This window comes from Triturus cristatus, chromosome 3_2 (assembly GCF_964204655.1).
Source record: "Triturus cristatus chromosome 3_2, aTriCri1.1, whole genome shotgun sequence".
In the NCBI taxonomy this organism is placed as follows: domain Eukaryota; kingdom Metazoa; phylum Chordata; class Amphibia; order Caudata; family Salamandridae; genus Triturus; species Triturus cristatus.
In genome coordinates, this window is record NC_140584.1 from 1,109,413,848 (window position 1) to 1,109,428,404 (window position 14,557).

The following is a 14,557-nucleotide window of genomic DNA, read 5'->3' on the forward strand; positions in this document are numbered from 1 at the left end:
TTATCCCCCACTCCTGGAATTTGAGCATACAGAATATTTTGTGCATCTAACTTGTAGGTGTATTTGAGTGAATAGCCTTTTGGTGGTGCTGAGTTGTTGCACGTGGCCTTGACAGCTATGATAGTTGCTCCGTCTATTCTCATGCTAGAGCGGGTGATTGCAGCAATAGCAGCAGTCCACACTGTTGCCTTGGCGGCTTCATCTGCCATTGAATTCCCTTTGACGTGAACCCCAACACGCTGATGACTCAATGTATGAATTACATGAGCCCGTGGCAGCTTCTCTCACTTGTTCCCAAAACATCTTGTACTTGATTGTACAACCCTTCAAATCTCCAAACCCATTTTGGCCCAAATAGTGAAGGTTTTCATTGTAAGACTGGACACAGTAAAATGAATCAAACACAATAAGTGTGGGGAATTCACGATCCGTAGTTTGTAGTGCCAGTGTCAGGGCTTTTAGTTCAGCCAGCTACGCTTTGCAGTCTTCTAGGGACTGCGTATGTGTTATTCCCAGAAGAAACTTTCTGTCTCGCATGGACCCTTTTACAATTACGCATGCCGTGGAAAATTGCTGTTTCGATCCTACAGCATGTTGAGAAGATCCATCGGAATAAATGATACATTCATATCGATCTAGAGGCATTATTTCATTCGGCAGAGGATATTCTTTTTCGTACTGCAGGAATGTTTGTGTTTGCAGTGTAGCCTCAAATCTGTAGTTTACATCTGTTGCAGTGAGAGAGTTAGCCCATTTTAATCCATCTTGGATGTAGAGCTTTAGCATTCAGAATGCTTTAGTAACCTGCTGTTGAGTCTGTACTGGGGTAACGACAATTAAGCGTTTTCAATGAGCCAGGGCTCTCCTTCTCATTGCAGCAGTCTGTACAGCTGTGAGACTTTTTTCAGTGGATGCAAAATGCATTTCAGCATTTGTGTACAGATGTGATTTGTATTCTATGGGTACCGTATCGCCTTCATTGAAAGTGATGTAGGTGTACCCTGTAGGTACAGCGACTACGCGGATCACCAGGTTAGTTGTGTAGACACATGTATGTAAATGTCTTGAGGTAAGCATGTCAGCTTGTACGGAACATAAAATATCAACATTTTCCTGTGTCCAATGTTGCACTGAAAAGTCAGGTCTTATTAAGTCGTAGAATGGTTTTACCCTTTCTGAGCAATCCAAAATGGAAGTTCTGACAAAATTTAAGGATCCTAAAATGGATTGTAGTCTCTTCAGAGTTGTTGGCAGTTGGAGCAAAGCACATTTCTCTAAAAAATGTGCCGCCAGGCTGTTGCCTTCACTTGATAAGTCGTATCCCAAAAACAGGACACTGATGTGGGCTATTTTAGATTTTTGGAATTTTCATTTGAAGCCCAGGTAAGCAAACCCCACTATTATGTTGTTTACTCTAGCCATATGTTCCATTAATTCATCGTCCGTCAGATAAATGTCATCAATATAGGTCACCAACTCTTCATCAATACTTTGAAGTAGCTCTGTTACTCTGGCTGAAAACATCCCAGGGCTATTCTTATACCCTTGAGGTAAACAACAAAATTGACCCTTAGATCCTAGCACTTAAACTGTGGTCAAATATCTACTTCCAGGCACTATATTCTGGTAGAAAAAAACATTTGAGATGTCTAGTGTTGTTTTGTTTTGAAGTTCTTCTACACAATGTTATTCATTAGTGCAGCACTGTGTGCCTTCTGTACTGCAAATGTCTGTGTGTATGCAATCAAATGTCTTTAATCTAAGGCTAAACAATCTGATTTGTCGGGTTTGATTACAGGAAACAAAAGATTATTCATAGATGAGGTGCAATTCTCTATTACACCCTGGTACTCAAGTTGATTTAAGATTTTTCTGACTTGTTACTTTGCCTCATGTTTAATTGGGTACTGTCTCTGTGGTTGAGGGATCGTTTTTCATGGACTCTTGTGATGAGGAGACTCATCATCCCACCCAACATGATTGCGGTAAAGAGCAGAAGCTAAAGCAGACACCCACTCCTGAGCACATATATTTTTTACTGATTCTGCTACAAGGTCGGAGAAAGAAGGTAAAATTACTTCTTCCACCACTGGGCAATCTATCACGAACTCAGGTGGCCAATCTTTTTAAGCCAAAAGGTTGTCGTAACCTTGTGTCAGGCCCTCTCAAAAGAGACCCTTCAGTTCTCTTTGTATATCCTTTTCTATCTAAAGTGTTATTCTGTGTAAACGGTCTAGGATACTCACTCTTGTATCAGGTGTTTCCACCATGATATACTCAGTGCTACTACTTCCAGAAAATCCATCATGATCTGGTGAGCTATTGTGACTTCTGCTGCGCTGCCCAGCATCGTCATCCATTCGCTGTTCAGAAGCAAAGCTCTCCGTAGCTTGACATCTCTCATCTTAATCCCTGTTACTTTTTTATTTTAAAATTGAGGTTTCGTAGATTTTTGTATATCTTCTTGTATGATGATGTAGTCTGAAGTGCGATGTGTCTCCCTTTTTGGCTTGGTTTGCTCTTCTGATCTTTGCTCTGACTGTCCTCCTCTCTCCGATCATTTCTCAGATTGATCCTGAAAGGAACAAGAGGAACGTGTATCATTATCTTGATATCTGTCAGGCTTTCTAATGTTATCACTGTTTCTGAGATTGTATCTCTTTTCAGTGTGCTCCTGTTAAGGAGTCACACTCTGTGATTGTTGATTATTTGGTTTATATTTTTTTCGTTTTTTCATTATCCCATTTCTTTTTAAAAGAATCGGATGCTTCCTCAGAGTTGTCTTTATCACAATTACTCGTAACCACCGGGTCCCTAGGTATGGCTCCCAGATTATCTCTTCCCAAGGAAGCGTATGTTTAGTTCGATAATCTTAGGTAATTCTCTCACCTGTTGTACAGGAGTCAATTCCCTCAGGCGTTGCCGTATAGCCATCGTGACTGCCTCTCCTTTTATGTTGCTTAGCATAAGGGGAAACATTGCCTATTAGTTTAATCCCTAAGCCCAGGGCAGGTTCTGCCCTATACTCATTCTGTATTTGTTTCACTACATCAGGTATTATCGCTATTGAAGTGGTATCATGAGTTCTGGTGTAAACCGCAGCATAGACTGTACCCCAAGAGGCACAATCTTCTATCAGGGCACCCATCCCCATTAGCAAGCAAATTATTAGAATTCTTTGTTTGTCCTGTTGGCCAGTATGGGGATAAACTGCTTCAAGCTGTGCTATCCAGAACGGTATTTGTTCCTGTCTGGTGGTAGTTCCTCTCATTATGGCATTCAGTGTTTGAGGGCTGATGCCTGTAGTATTCAATTGAGGTTGTGCAGCCTAAGCAGCCCTCACAGGTTGAACTATAAGTGTTTGCATTATTTATTGTGTAAGACTTCTGTACATTTTCACAAAATCTTCATATAGTGCGCACATTTCTGTTGCTGCTAACCTGTGAATGTCTGGGTGTGGTGTATACGTAGATAAGACTGGCCAGGTCACTCCTTTTCTACTGAGCAGACTGAGTCTCACGGTTTCAACGGTGTTGGGTAGGGTGCCTTTAATCCAGTTTATGTACTCTTGGTAAGTTAACAGGACTTCTATGTCCACGTAAGGAAAGTATTCCTCTGGTGTCTCATCTTCAATGTAAGTGTGAAACAGTTAAATGAGTGCGCCTTGCAGCTAGGAATTAAACTCAAGAATAACATTCCTCTGTCCTGAATGCTTCGTGTGCCTAAACCATGAAGGTAACATCTCTACCCGTAGCAGGGAGGCCATGATTTAATAATTTCATAGTAACTGCCTGTCTGCAATTTTCTGAAGTATTTAGAGTATCTTCCTGTCACCCAACGCCATCTCCATGTTTGGTCATTGTAAAAAGAAAAATGTTTTCTATTCAAATTTATTTATTGAGATTCTGTTTGTACAATATGAGAATATTTGTAATCCTTCAAACTTGAAAAAACCTACATCCAATACATAGGATGAACCAATTCAGCTGAGGTGGATTACCTTTTCCCACCACAGGCATCTCCGGTTAAAAGTGACTAGGGGTCTCTGAGAAAGCACAACTGAATTACTCAGATTTAAATAAATGACTAACCAACAGCGGTGGTGTAGTTCCTACTAATCCGTAGGATCTGTGCATTGTTTGGACAACATAAACTAAGGGCTTGGTACCTAGACTGATTCAGGACACCTCCCGCAGGATATGTGGGCCTATAGACCAGCTAACTCAGTGTCACTGTAAGCCCCCCTGACTTACCAGGGAGCAAGCAGGTTCTGGCAACCCCTAAACATGACAACTCAGATTCCTCAGGAATCATGGAAACAGTACAAAACCTTTCTCTCAGTCACTCGTGCTCACTCGTTCTTAAAGAAATATACTGTGGGATGTTTTCAATAATATTTATTGAACCAACGTTATTCTTGTAAAAAATATGTGTGCTGCAATGATTAGGAGACATAGAAGCAAATAAAGGAAGCAAATAAAGGAGATTAAAAGCACAAAGAGAGTAAACAGTAGATACATTCTACCATGCTTCTAAAGCAATGAATGTATGCAGGTATATATGCAAAATTGTAATCTAAAGTACTCATATGATGCAAACCCTACTCTAAGTGTACCTAGAGTGTGTGTGTGTGTGTGTTGAGCCAAGAATCTTCTCAAGGGTCAATCCAACTCATTACCTGAGTGGATAGAGGGAAGGACCCTGTCTGGGTCTCGAGTTGGACACCCCTCATGGAATGTCAGACCGGTGCATAGTGATTTTCCAGCATGCAGGGACCTTTGTGTCAGCAGAAGTGCCTCCTCTTCCAATCTATTAGGATGCCTATTTTTTATAATAAGAAGCACTCTTCGCAATGTATACGCTAACTAAGTGATGTTATGAATATGTAGATAGCATTGTCGCCCCGTGGATGAAGATAGGAGGACTTTTGTACCTAGTGTGGACAGAGGCCTAGGGTATGATGTGCAGGGCATCGTGATAATGTTGTAAAAACAAAGTAGTTTCAGAGAAACCAATCCACCATTGTCGTGCATGGAAATGTGTGCAAACGGTCACTGCTAGAAAATATTATTTTCTAGGATAACGTAAGGCATAAGCAGCCTCGCTACATCGGTCTAACATATAACATTTCAACTTTTACACATCCATGTGAACAGAAAATGTATTGAGGTTACTCATGTAGAATACAGATTCTTTTGAGAACATCAGTCTGACCCAAATATGTGACATTACAACGCCACATATTACATCACGGTAGGTACCAATCTGGTCGTTACAACAAACGCGTTGTTACCACGCGTGCCTTTACAACGCAAGTCGTTTCTACGACTAGCACTAGATGGCGCGCTGAACTTAGGAATAGTATAAATTACTATTCCAACTCCAGTGTGCGCAACAGCAGCGAATGTGTAAAATCCAACACATTCCCTGTTGTTGCCCGCCACCCCGTGCAAGTCGTTGAAACGACTTGCTCTGTAAAGGAACGCGTGGTAACAATGCGGTCGTTGTAACGACTGCATTGTTACCTACCTGCAGGGTAAGAACAGCTTTGTAAACACTGTTTTCCGTCTGGCCCACATGAGCATGGTCCACATTCCTGCTTAACAGTGTTATCAGGCGCTGTCATCTGTTCTCTGGCTACATCTCTGGAGATTCGATTTTGCCACCCGTACCATGACTACCCCATGATTGCTGCGCGCTATCCGAGTTCGATGCTCACTCTAGGGGGAATCTCGAACACTCTCCTATTTACACATATGGATGTACCCAGCTACTCTACTTGCTATATCGGATTATACCATTAATCTTACTATGACCATATTGTTACTGCTGAACGCCATTCAAGTTCTTATCTTCACTTAATGGGGTACACTTCTTTATGCTAATATACGGACGTACCCTGCTACTCAGCCTTTTAATATTGGATCATACCACTAGCCTTACGGATCTTTAATTCGCACGCCTTGAAAAAGTCTTTGTACTCATTTGTGTACAGACGAAACACGTGTTGGCCATTTCTCCTTATATCACATGTATTGAAGATCATTAAAAATCATTGACCATATTGGAACCTAGTTGGATCGTCATTTCATCCTCACCGCAATTTTGTGAATATCCTGCAAACTTTATGAATTATGGTCTGTTTTGACATTCTTTGCATTTAACAACAGCTCTTACACTGCTACTGGTCTGTGATGTATTTGTAGTGGAATTGACCTAGCCTGTTACAATTGGGAGTGCTGTCTAAGCCAAATCTTTTGGACACATTACAATACATATTTGTGAAGCAAAGTGCATCATTAGAATTATTATGCTCAAAAATATTGGTGAAAGCTGACAATAAATAGCTTAACAATCCATCTGACATGTGTGAACTGCACCACATGTATGACCCAACATCACATGGATTAGTAAGTGTATCATGAAAGGCCTGTGCTATTGTCATGTAGGCCACCAACTACATCTGTGTATACCATGGACATATGCCTGTGTCAGTGTACACCATGTCTGTCATATCACAACCTACCTAGAGAGGATCAACTAGCCAATTAACGGATATGCAATCTTTCACTTCACACATGCAGTGTGAGCACATAACATAGAGTGGCCACAACCATCTCCAATTAGCCATCACAGAACGTTACAGGATCAACATGTAAGTCAGGATGTACTATGTCTCACCCAATGCTCAGCATTTGCATTACAGTAATGGAGGAGACACGTGTACACCTTTGACCGGGGAACAACCTTTACAACGCAACTTTTACAACGCACTACCTTTACAACGCATTTTTTACAATGCATAATCCATTACAACGCATGACATTACAACGCATGACACTACAACGCATTTTTAAAAACTACCTTTACAACGCATTCCATTACAACGCATACTACCATTACAACGCATACCATTACAACGCATAATATTACACTACACTATCCAACACTTACCCTACTGTTGCACCCCCTGGAGTTAGAATAGTAATTTTTACCCCTATACTATCCAACACTTACCCTACTGTTGCACCCCCTGGAGTTAGAATAGTAATTTTTACCCCTATACTATCCAACACTTACCCTACTGTTGCACCCCCTGGAGTTAGAATAGTAATTTTTACCCCTATACTATCCAACACTTACCCTACTGTTGCACCCCCTGGAGTTAGAATAGTAATTTTTACCCCTATACTATCCAACACTTACCCTACTGTTGCACCCCCTGGAGTTAGAATAGTAATTTTTACCCCTATACTATCCAACACTTACCCTACTGTTGCATCCCCTGGAGTTAGAATAGTAATTTTTACCCCTATACTATCCAACACTTACCCTACTGTTGCACCCCCTGGAGTTAGAATAGTAATTTTTACCCCTATACTATCCAACACTTACCCTACTGTTGCACCCCCTGGAGTTAGAATAGTAATTTTTACCCCTATACTATCCAACACTTACCCTACTGTTGCACCCCCTGGAGTTAGAATAGTAATTTTTACCCCTATACTATCCAACACTTACCCTACTGTTGTACCCCCTGGAGTTAGAATAGTAATTTTTACCCCTATACTATCCAACACTTACCCTACTGTTGCACCCCCTGGAGTTAGAATAGTAATTTTAACCCCTATACTATCCAACACTTACCCTACTGTTGCACCCCCTGGAGTTAGAATAGTAATTTTTACCCCTATACTATCCAACACTTACCCTACTGTTGCACCCCCTGGAGTTAGAATAGTAATTTTTACCCCTATACTATCCAACACTTACCCTACTGTTGCACCCCCTGGAGTTTGAAAAGTAACTTTTACCCCTATACTATCTAATACTTACCTTAAATGCAATTTAATATTATGCGTTGTAATGGTATGCGTTGTAAAGGTAGTATGCGTTGTAATGGAAATGCGTTGTAAAGGTAGTTTTTAAAAATGCGTTGTAGTGTCATGCGTTGTAATGTCATGCGTTGTAATGGATTATGCGTTGTAAAAAATGCGTTGTAAGTGCATGCGTTGTAAAAGTGTGCGTTGTAACGACATACATCCCCTTTGACCAACCCTATGAGTAACACATATTGTGAAAAACTGCTAAAAATATGTATGACTATTTAACTGCACAGAATAACCAGAATGTGTCTTTAACAGGAACCTAAAGCATTGACTATGCTATTTCAGATGACCATGGATATGGTCTCCAGCCATGGCTCATGACCCCATATGTACACTGCCAGACTAAGCTGGAGAGGAACTACAACCAGGTACTCTACAAGACCTGAAATATTGTTGAGCGCACCTTTGGTCTGCTCAAGGCCAGGTTCGGATGTCTCGACATTCTCGTGTGTAGATTGCTATTCTCACCCCCCAATGGTGTGCAAGATCATACTTGTCTATGCCATCCTGCACAATATATGTGTGCAAACGAATGTCCTGTGGGATGGGGACCAGCAACAGCAGGACCTAATGGGGAAGGAGGATGGTGGAGATATCCAAAACTCAGTGGCTGGCAATAGGCGATGCACACACATTGCACAGTAGTTCTTCAGGTGAATCACATGTACAGTGATGGAGCTATAACTGCCATATCAAGAATGTTCAACCAGCAAATATATGTATGAATCTATTCTTGGTCTTTGTGTTCATGTCACAGTACCAGTAGACATCTTACAAACCCACATCTCGTCAACTAGATATTAGGCCTCAAAAGCTTACAATCATGTTATCAGACCTGTTAACCAACATGAGTCCGTGACGCACACCTATCAATTGCACATATACAGTAATGCTACATAAAACTGTGTACTGCACCATGAATACAAGGAGTCACACATATGCTCACTGTTAACATACACATATGACATCCCAAGTCTTCAAGCATGCCTGGGAGTGTTTACCTGCATAGCAACAACCTATACACTGCCCCAGGCACAAAGGGCAAGTAGCATCAATTAAAACAAATGCATTGCCAATTTCACTGGTGAGGCGTCAATCAAAAACTACGCTTCAGTCGGAAAGGTGACGCTTCATTCGGAAGGTGATCCTCAAGCAGGAAAGGTGACCCTTTAGGAAATTAGACACTTAGGTAGTAAAGGTGACACTCGAGTAGGAAAGGTGAAGCTTGAATAGGAAAGGCAACGCTTCAGTCAAAAAGGTGATGCTCAAGTAGGAACAGTGACCCTTTAGGAAGTGAGACATTGGAGTAGTAAAAGTGATACTTGAGTAGGAAAGGTGACGCTTCAGTCAGGAAGGTAACATCTGCTTTAGTAGGAAACGTGCCGCTTAATTAGGAAATGTGATGCTCTAGAAGGAAACGTGCAGCTATAGTGGCAAAAGTGATTCTTTGGTAGGAAAAGTGCTGCTTTAGTAGGAAAAGTTATGCTCTAGTAGGAAACGTGATGCTCTAGCAGGAAATGTGACGCTCTAATCGGAAAATGTGATGCATTCAAGCAGGAAATTATGCAATGGCTCAGCAATGCCACAAATCACTTACAGTTTTTTTGTGTGTGCAGGCTGGTGAACATGTTTGGTGTGATCTCTTGTGATTTGATTTACAATTTGGTCTTGTCGTGTCTCTGTTGTCCTTGTTCTGTAAGTTTACTTTTATTTGTGTATTGTTTTTGTATTTGGTAAAATTTTGTCCACTTTATTTTCTGGTGTCTGTCCATTTAGGGGTTCGTGTTTTTCAGGGGTAGAGGTAGTATTTATTTTTGTTGGTTTTAGACTGGCTAGTGTGAGTAGAGATACGTCAGTCAGGGCCAGATCGAAGAACCTGTCAAAGGAGGAGTTTTGACAGCTGCTATGGCTGCTGGTGCGGTCGGGTTAGCCCAGGCTACCCTACACGTGAAAGAAGGAAGCGGTGATAGAATGTTTTCAATACCAAATGAGTAGGATCTTCAGTGTCTAGCAGAGTGCCACCAACTAAAGCACAGGTGGGCCGATATTGTCCTCCGGGAGGATGATCTCCTTGATAACCTGGGGGTTGAAGTTGATGGGCTACCGGTAAGTCCCTATATGCCAGAAGCCCTTTTGGAGAGATTTCATGAAGTGTTTTCTTCAGGAAGGCCTCGATATGTATATGGGTTAGTATAGCATAATACAGGCTAACTAAGGTTAATGAACAGATCACGCAACAGGTGCCTGTTCACAGGGGCATGACAATAGCAAAAACATACCATGCAGTGCAGGGGAGGCCAATAAGTACATTGGGACCCATCTGGCACTATGCAGGTATTATTGTCATCCAGCCTGCCAGGTCATTACTGAATCCACAGGTTGCAGAGGCTGTTTGGTTCACCCCCAGATGAGCATACATATGTCTAAATAAAGAAAAAAATTATCAACTTGTGTTTGAGTCTTTACGGTCCTTGAATGATCATTTTTCATTTGCAGTGTACTGGTCACATGTAAGGAGCGAGACAAGGAACTCAAACAAACATGCGTATAGCCCGGTGTGTGTAGCATTGTAAAGAACACATATTGACATTAGAAGACCCAAGCATCATCATACTATGCGGAGTACAGTGAGTCAAATTTGACTGCTCACATTGCCATCAAAGCCAGACTCCCATGCACCATGTAGCAAGCTAAGTTGATCTTGTACCTTGGCTGTACTTTCACACCTGAAATGTGATGTGTCCGGGATTACCTATATACGCAGCAACATGGCTTGCATACGTCCAGCATTAGAGCAATCCAACTCTGCCTAACATTACAAGTCCAACGTACAGATAATACCAGCCATTGTGAAGTCACTGTCCTGTGCTTCATATGTGCACAGTGTACATGTTCAGTATTCACAGACCAATATATCATCTTTTTGTCTTGTAGCTGGACCAACCCCGTACACCTGTGGTGAGGTGGCAACCAAGAGAGATCCCAATGTGACCAGTGAGTGTCATCTGATAGTTCCTGTGCTCTGTAAGGAGTGTGTGTGTTGCTGTAAATTTGCTGCAGTTTGATGTAGAAGGGATCTCAGTAGTCTGCAGAAACATGCTTTACTTTACATGTTAGATCACAACAGCAGTAGGACTAAGTTGCATGTGCAAATGTCAGGACCAAATTGCTATTTGAAAGAAATCCTCATTTTTGCAGGCCCACGTGATGCTTGGCTCAGAATCTGTTGTGTGAATGTTGTGTATGCTATGGAGTGAATGTTCATAGGACATCCACCATCACCTGTCCCAAACCTAAATGATGATCATTTGTTCAAATGTCACTCGGGAGCTTCACTGGTTGTTAACGGGGGAGTTTGCTCAACGGACTGCGAGGACCAGCAGCCCTCCACCTCTCAGCTGCTGCTGCCTCTTCCATTGTGACTCCGCCTCCCTACCAAGGATATTTCAAGACGCCTCGCGGCCCCCGCTTTGCGGGAGCCACTCGGGAGCTTCACTGGTTGTTAACGGGGGAGTTTGCTTAACGGACTGCGAGGACCAGCACCCCTCCACCTCTCAGCTGCTGCTGCCTCTTCCATTGTGACTCCGCCTCCCTACCAAGGATATTTCAAGACGCCTCGTGGCCCCCGCTTCGCGGGAGCCACTCGGGAGCTTCACTGGTTGCTAACGGGGGAGTTTGCTCAACGGACTGCGAGGACCAGCAGCCCTCCACCTCTCAGCTGCTGCTGCCTCTCCCATTGTGACTCCGCCCCTATACCCTGATTGATTACCAAGTGTGCATTGAAACGCAGCGCGGGTCGCAGCGCGGGCGAAGCCCGGGCCAAGGGCGGGCCCGTTCTAGCCCGTTACAGACCGTGTAAGACCGGACCGGGCCACATCTCTTGGTTGTGTATTGTATTATCTCTCCCCTGCTCGAAGCCTTTTGACCCAGGGATCCACTATTCACCCCATATAGAACATGGCGACTAGGGAGACTAGAAGTAAAGCTCTTTCATCTAGTGTTTTAATGTCGGGCACTTTGGATTGTTTCTTTCTGAGAGCCAACTCTCTAATCTCGAATAAGATCACTATTTTGGAAAGGCGTCTCTCGCATGGCATTGATAATGTTAAAAGATCATCTCTTGGCCATATAGCTAATGCAAGAACACCTGATAGACATGATAAGCTGCCTGAGTCTCCACCTCACAGCGACTGTGTACAGGTAAACATGTCTTTGGTCCCAGTGCGTCCACTTGATAAAAACACTGATTCCCTCCCCTCTTGTAACAGTCCTAACTTGTCTTCTGTACCTAATCAACGGTGCTCTAGTGGTTTAGAAATTAGTCGCAAGCAATTGCGAGCTAACAGGGTGGGGGCTGTCCCTAAAAGAAAGCGGGGAGCACAGGCTGCGGGTGGTAAAAAGCCAAGGGTGGCTGATGCTCTATCCCACACAGGCCCCTCCCGAGGGGTAAAAGATAAGGTAATTCCTACTACACCAAATGATCTAATCACTCTACCGGCTTCCATTTTTACCCAAAGCTCTCCGGTAGTTCACCCTCATACTATGACCGATAATACACCGGTTAGGGCCGACCCTCAAACTCAAGATTCTGAAGGTCTTTTGAAATCTCTTTTGAACCCCCTCTTTGCCAGACTGGACCAAATAGATCTCAGGCTGGCAAATATAGAAAGGTTCATTAAGCCCAGGTCTGAACTTCCCCATACCACGCTAACTACGGGAAGAGTGAGGGATGTTACTGTACCAATAGAGTCTCTACCCAACTCTGTTTCTACAGCAACTGTTTCAAGTTTGGCAAATCCCCCTCCCCAATTACCGGCTGCTCCTAAAGTAACAAACCATGCTGTCCCCCCCTCCACTCTTGAGGTGCTGGACAAGCCTATTATGGACATAGAGCAAGAAAATCAGGAGGCCAATGGTTCGGGGAAGGGTCAAATATTACATCTCCCTCCGGAAGCAGCGCCATTGGTAGTTGTCCTAGCTGGAGTCCCCAAACTTACTAACACAAAAGATGAATCATTTGTCTCTTTAAAGAACAAAGTAGTAAGTTGGCTAAATAAGCATAGACCTCTTCCCCCAAAATTTCTTGGTGAAATTATAATGGCTAGAAGGGTCTCATGGCTGGGATCTTCTAAGAAAAGTATCACTGGCGACTGTGTTGTTGTAAATTTAAGGGACCCTGGAGCTGTTTCTTTTATTCTTAGTTGCCCCCATGTAGAGGAAGAGTCTTTGATTCGAACTCTCCTATTGGCTTTCTTTTACCCACCATATGATAGGCATTTTGACGAGATTCTGGAACCAGGGTGGACGAGGGTGGGCCGGAGAAGTCACTCTAGAGGGGCCATGAATAATTATCTTCCCCCAAGCACTATTCCGTACTTTCGGGACTATAATAGGTTCAGATGCTTGAGTGAGATAGATTGACTAACCACTAACTCCAACTCAGCGAGCGTCCTGTCCTTTGTTCCTATGGATAGTAACAACATTTCTTACACCGACCCCAGAGCCACATTAGCCAGCAAGGGTGGTCCTGAGGGTTTGGATGTCGCCAAGAATGTATTAATTAGAGCTCCTCCTGCCAAAATACCCTTAGGTGATTCGAATAAGCCCATTGATAATGGCCTGGGGGCTGTAAATTCGACAGTCACTGCAGATATTGTGGGCCCAATTCTGGAAGTTCTACCTCCTCTTGCATTACTAACAATTTTATCATGGAATTTATCCGGCATAGGTAATAAACTAATGTGCCCAGAATGGGGCCTGTTTATAGACAAGAATGACATATGCCTTTTTCAAGAAACTTGGGCAAGGGATGAACACTATCGTAGTGGTTTCGCCTCTTTTTCGATCCCAGCTAGGTGGGGGGGAGGGGGAGACCATCCGGAGGTTTGACAATTTGGGTTCGTACCCATTTGGGATGGCAGGCGACGGTTGTGGATACTTTATCCCCGGATGTGCAGTGTGTGATCCTGACATGGCCTAACGATTTTCGGCTCGCCATGATTAATGTTTACTCTAGACCGGTGAACATCACAGCGGAATCTAATACCATTGACGAGCTCGCCACATTCCTAAATACCATTCCCCAGGGCTCCATCATCCTAATAGGGGGAGATTTTAACTGTCATTTCGAGCCGTTACCGGGCATGATTGATGGTGATATCCAGGAGGAGGATGATTACTGGGCAATACCCCCAGCTGTGGGTCTGCCACCCAGGTCATGGACGCCTCCCGTTGTTCAGATTACGGCCCTAACTTTAAAGTACTCAATTAGGGCATGTAACGGCCGTTTCCAATCTGATGTCCCCACCAAGTGCACTTATAATAAACCTGCTAAAGAGTCTAGGTTGGATTACATATTTGTTGAGACATGTGTGTGGGAAAAGGTTCTGGACTTCAGGGTTGAACCAAGGGAAGATAGCGATCATAACCCACTGATTCTCCAGCTGCTATCTCCGGGGAATCCAATTGTGCCATGCATTGAAAATAAGGACTCAGACACAGGCTGTGATTTATCCAGTAACAGGCGCAGGCTGAGGTGAGAAAAATTAGCCAACCACCCTGCCTCATTGCCTGAACTATATGAGAAGGTAATCCCGCTACTGGAAGCCGTTGGCTCTCTACCACTGCATGCTCCCACCCCTGAAATGTACAAAAAATTTGAGGAGCTA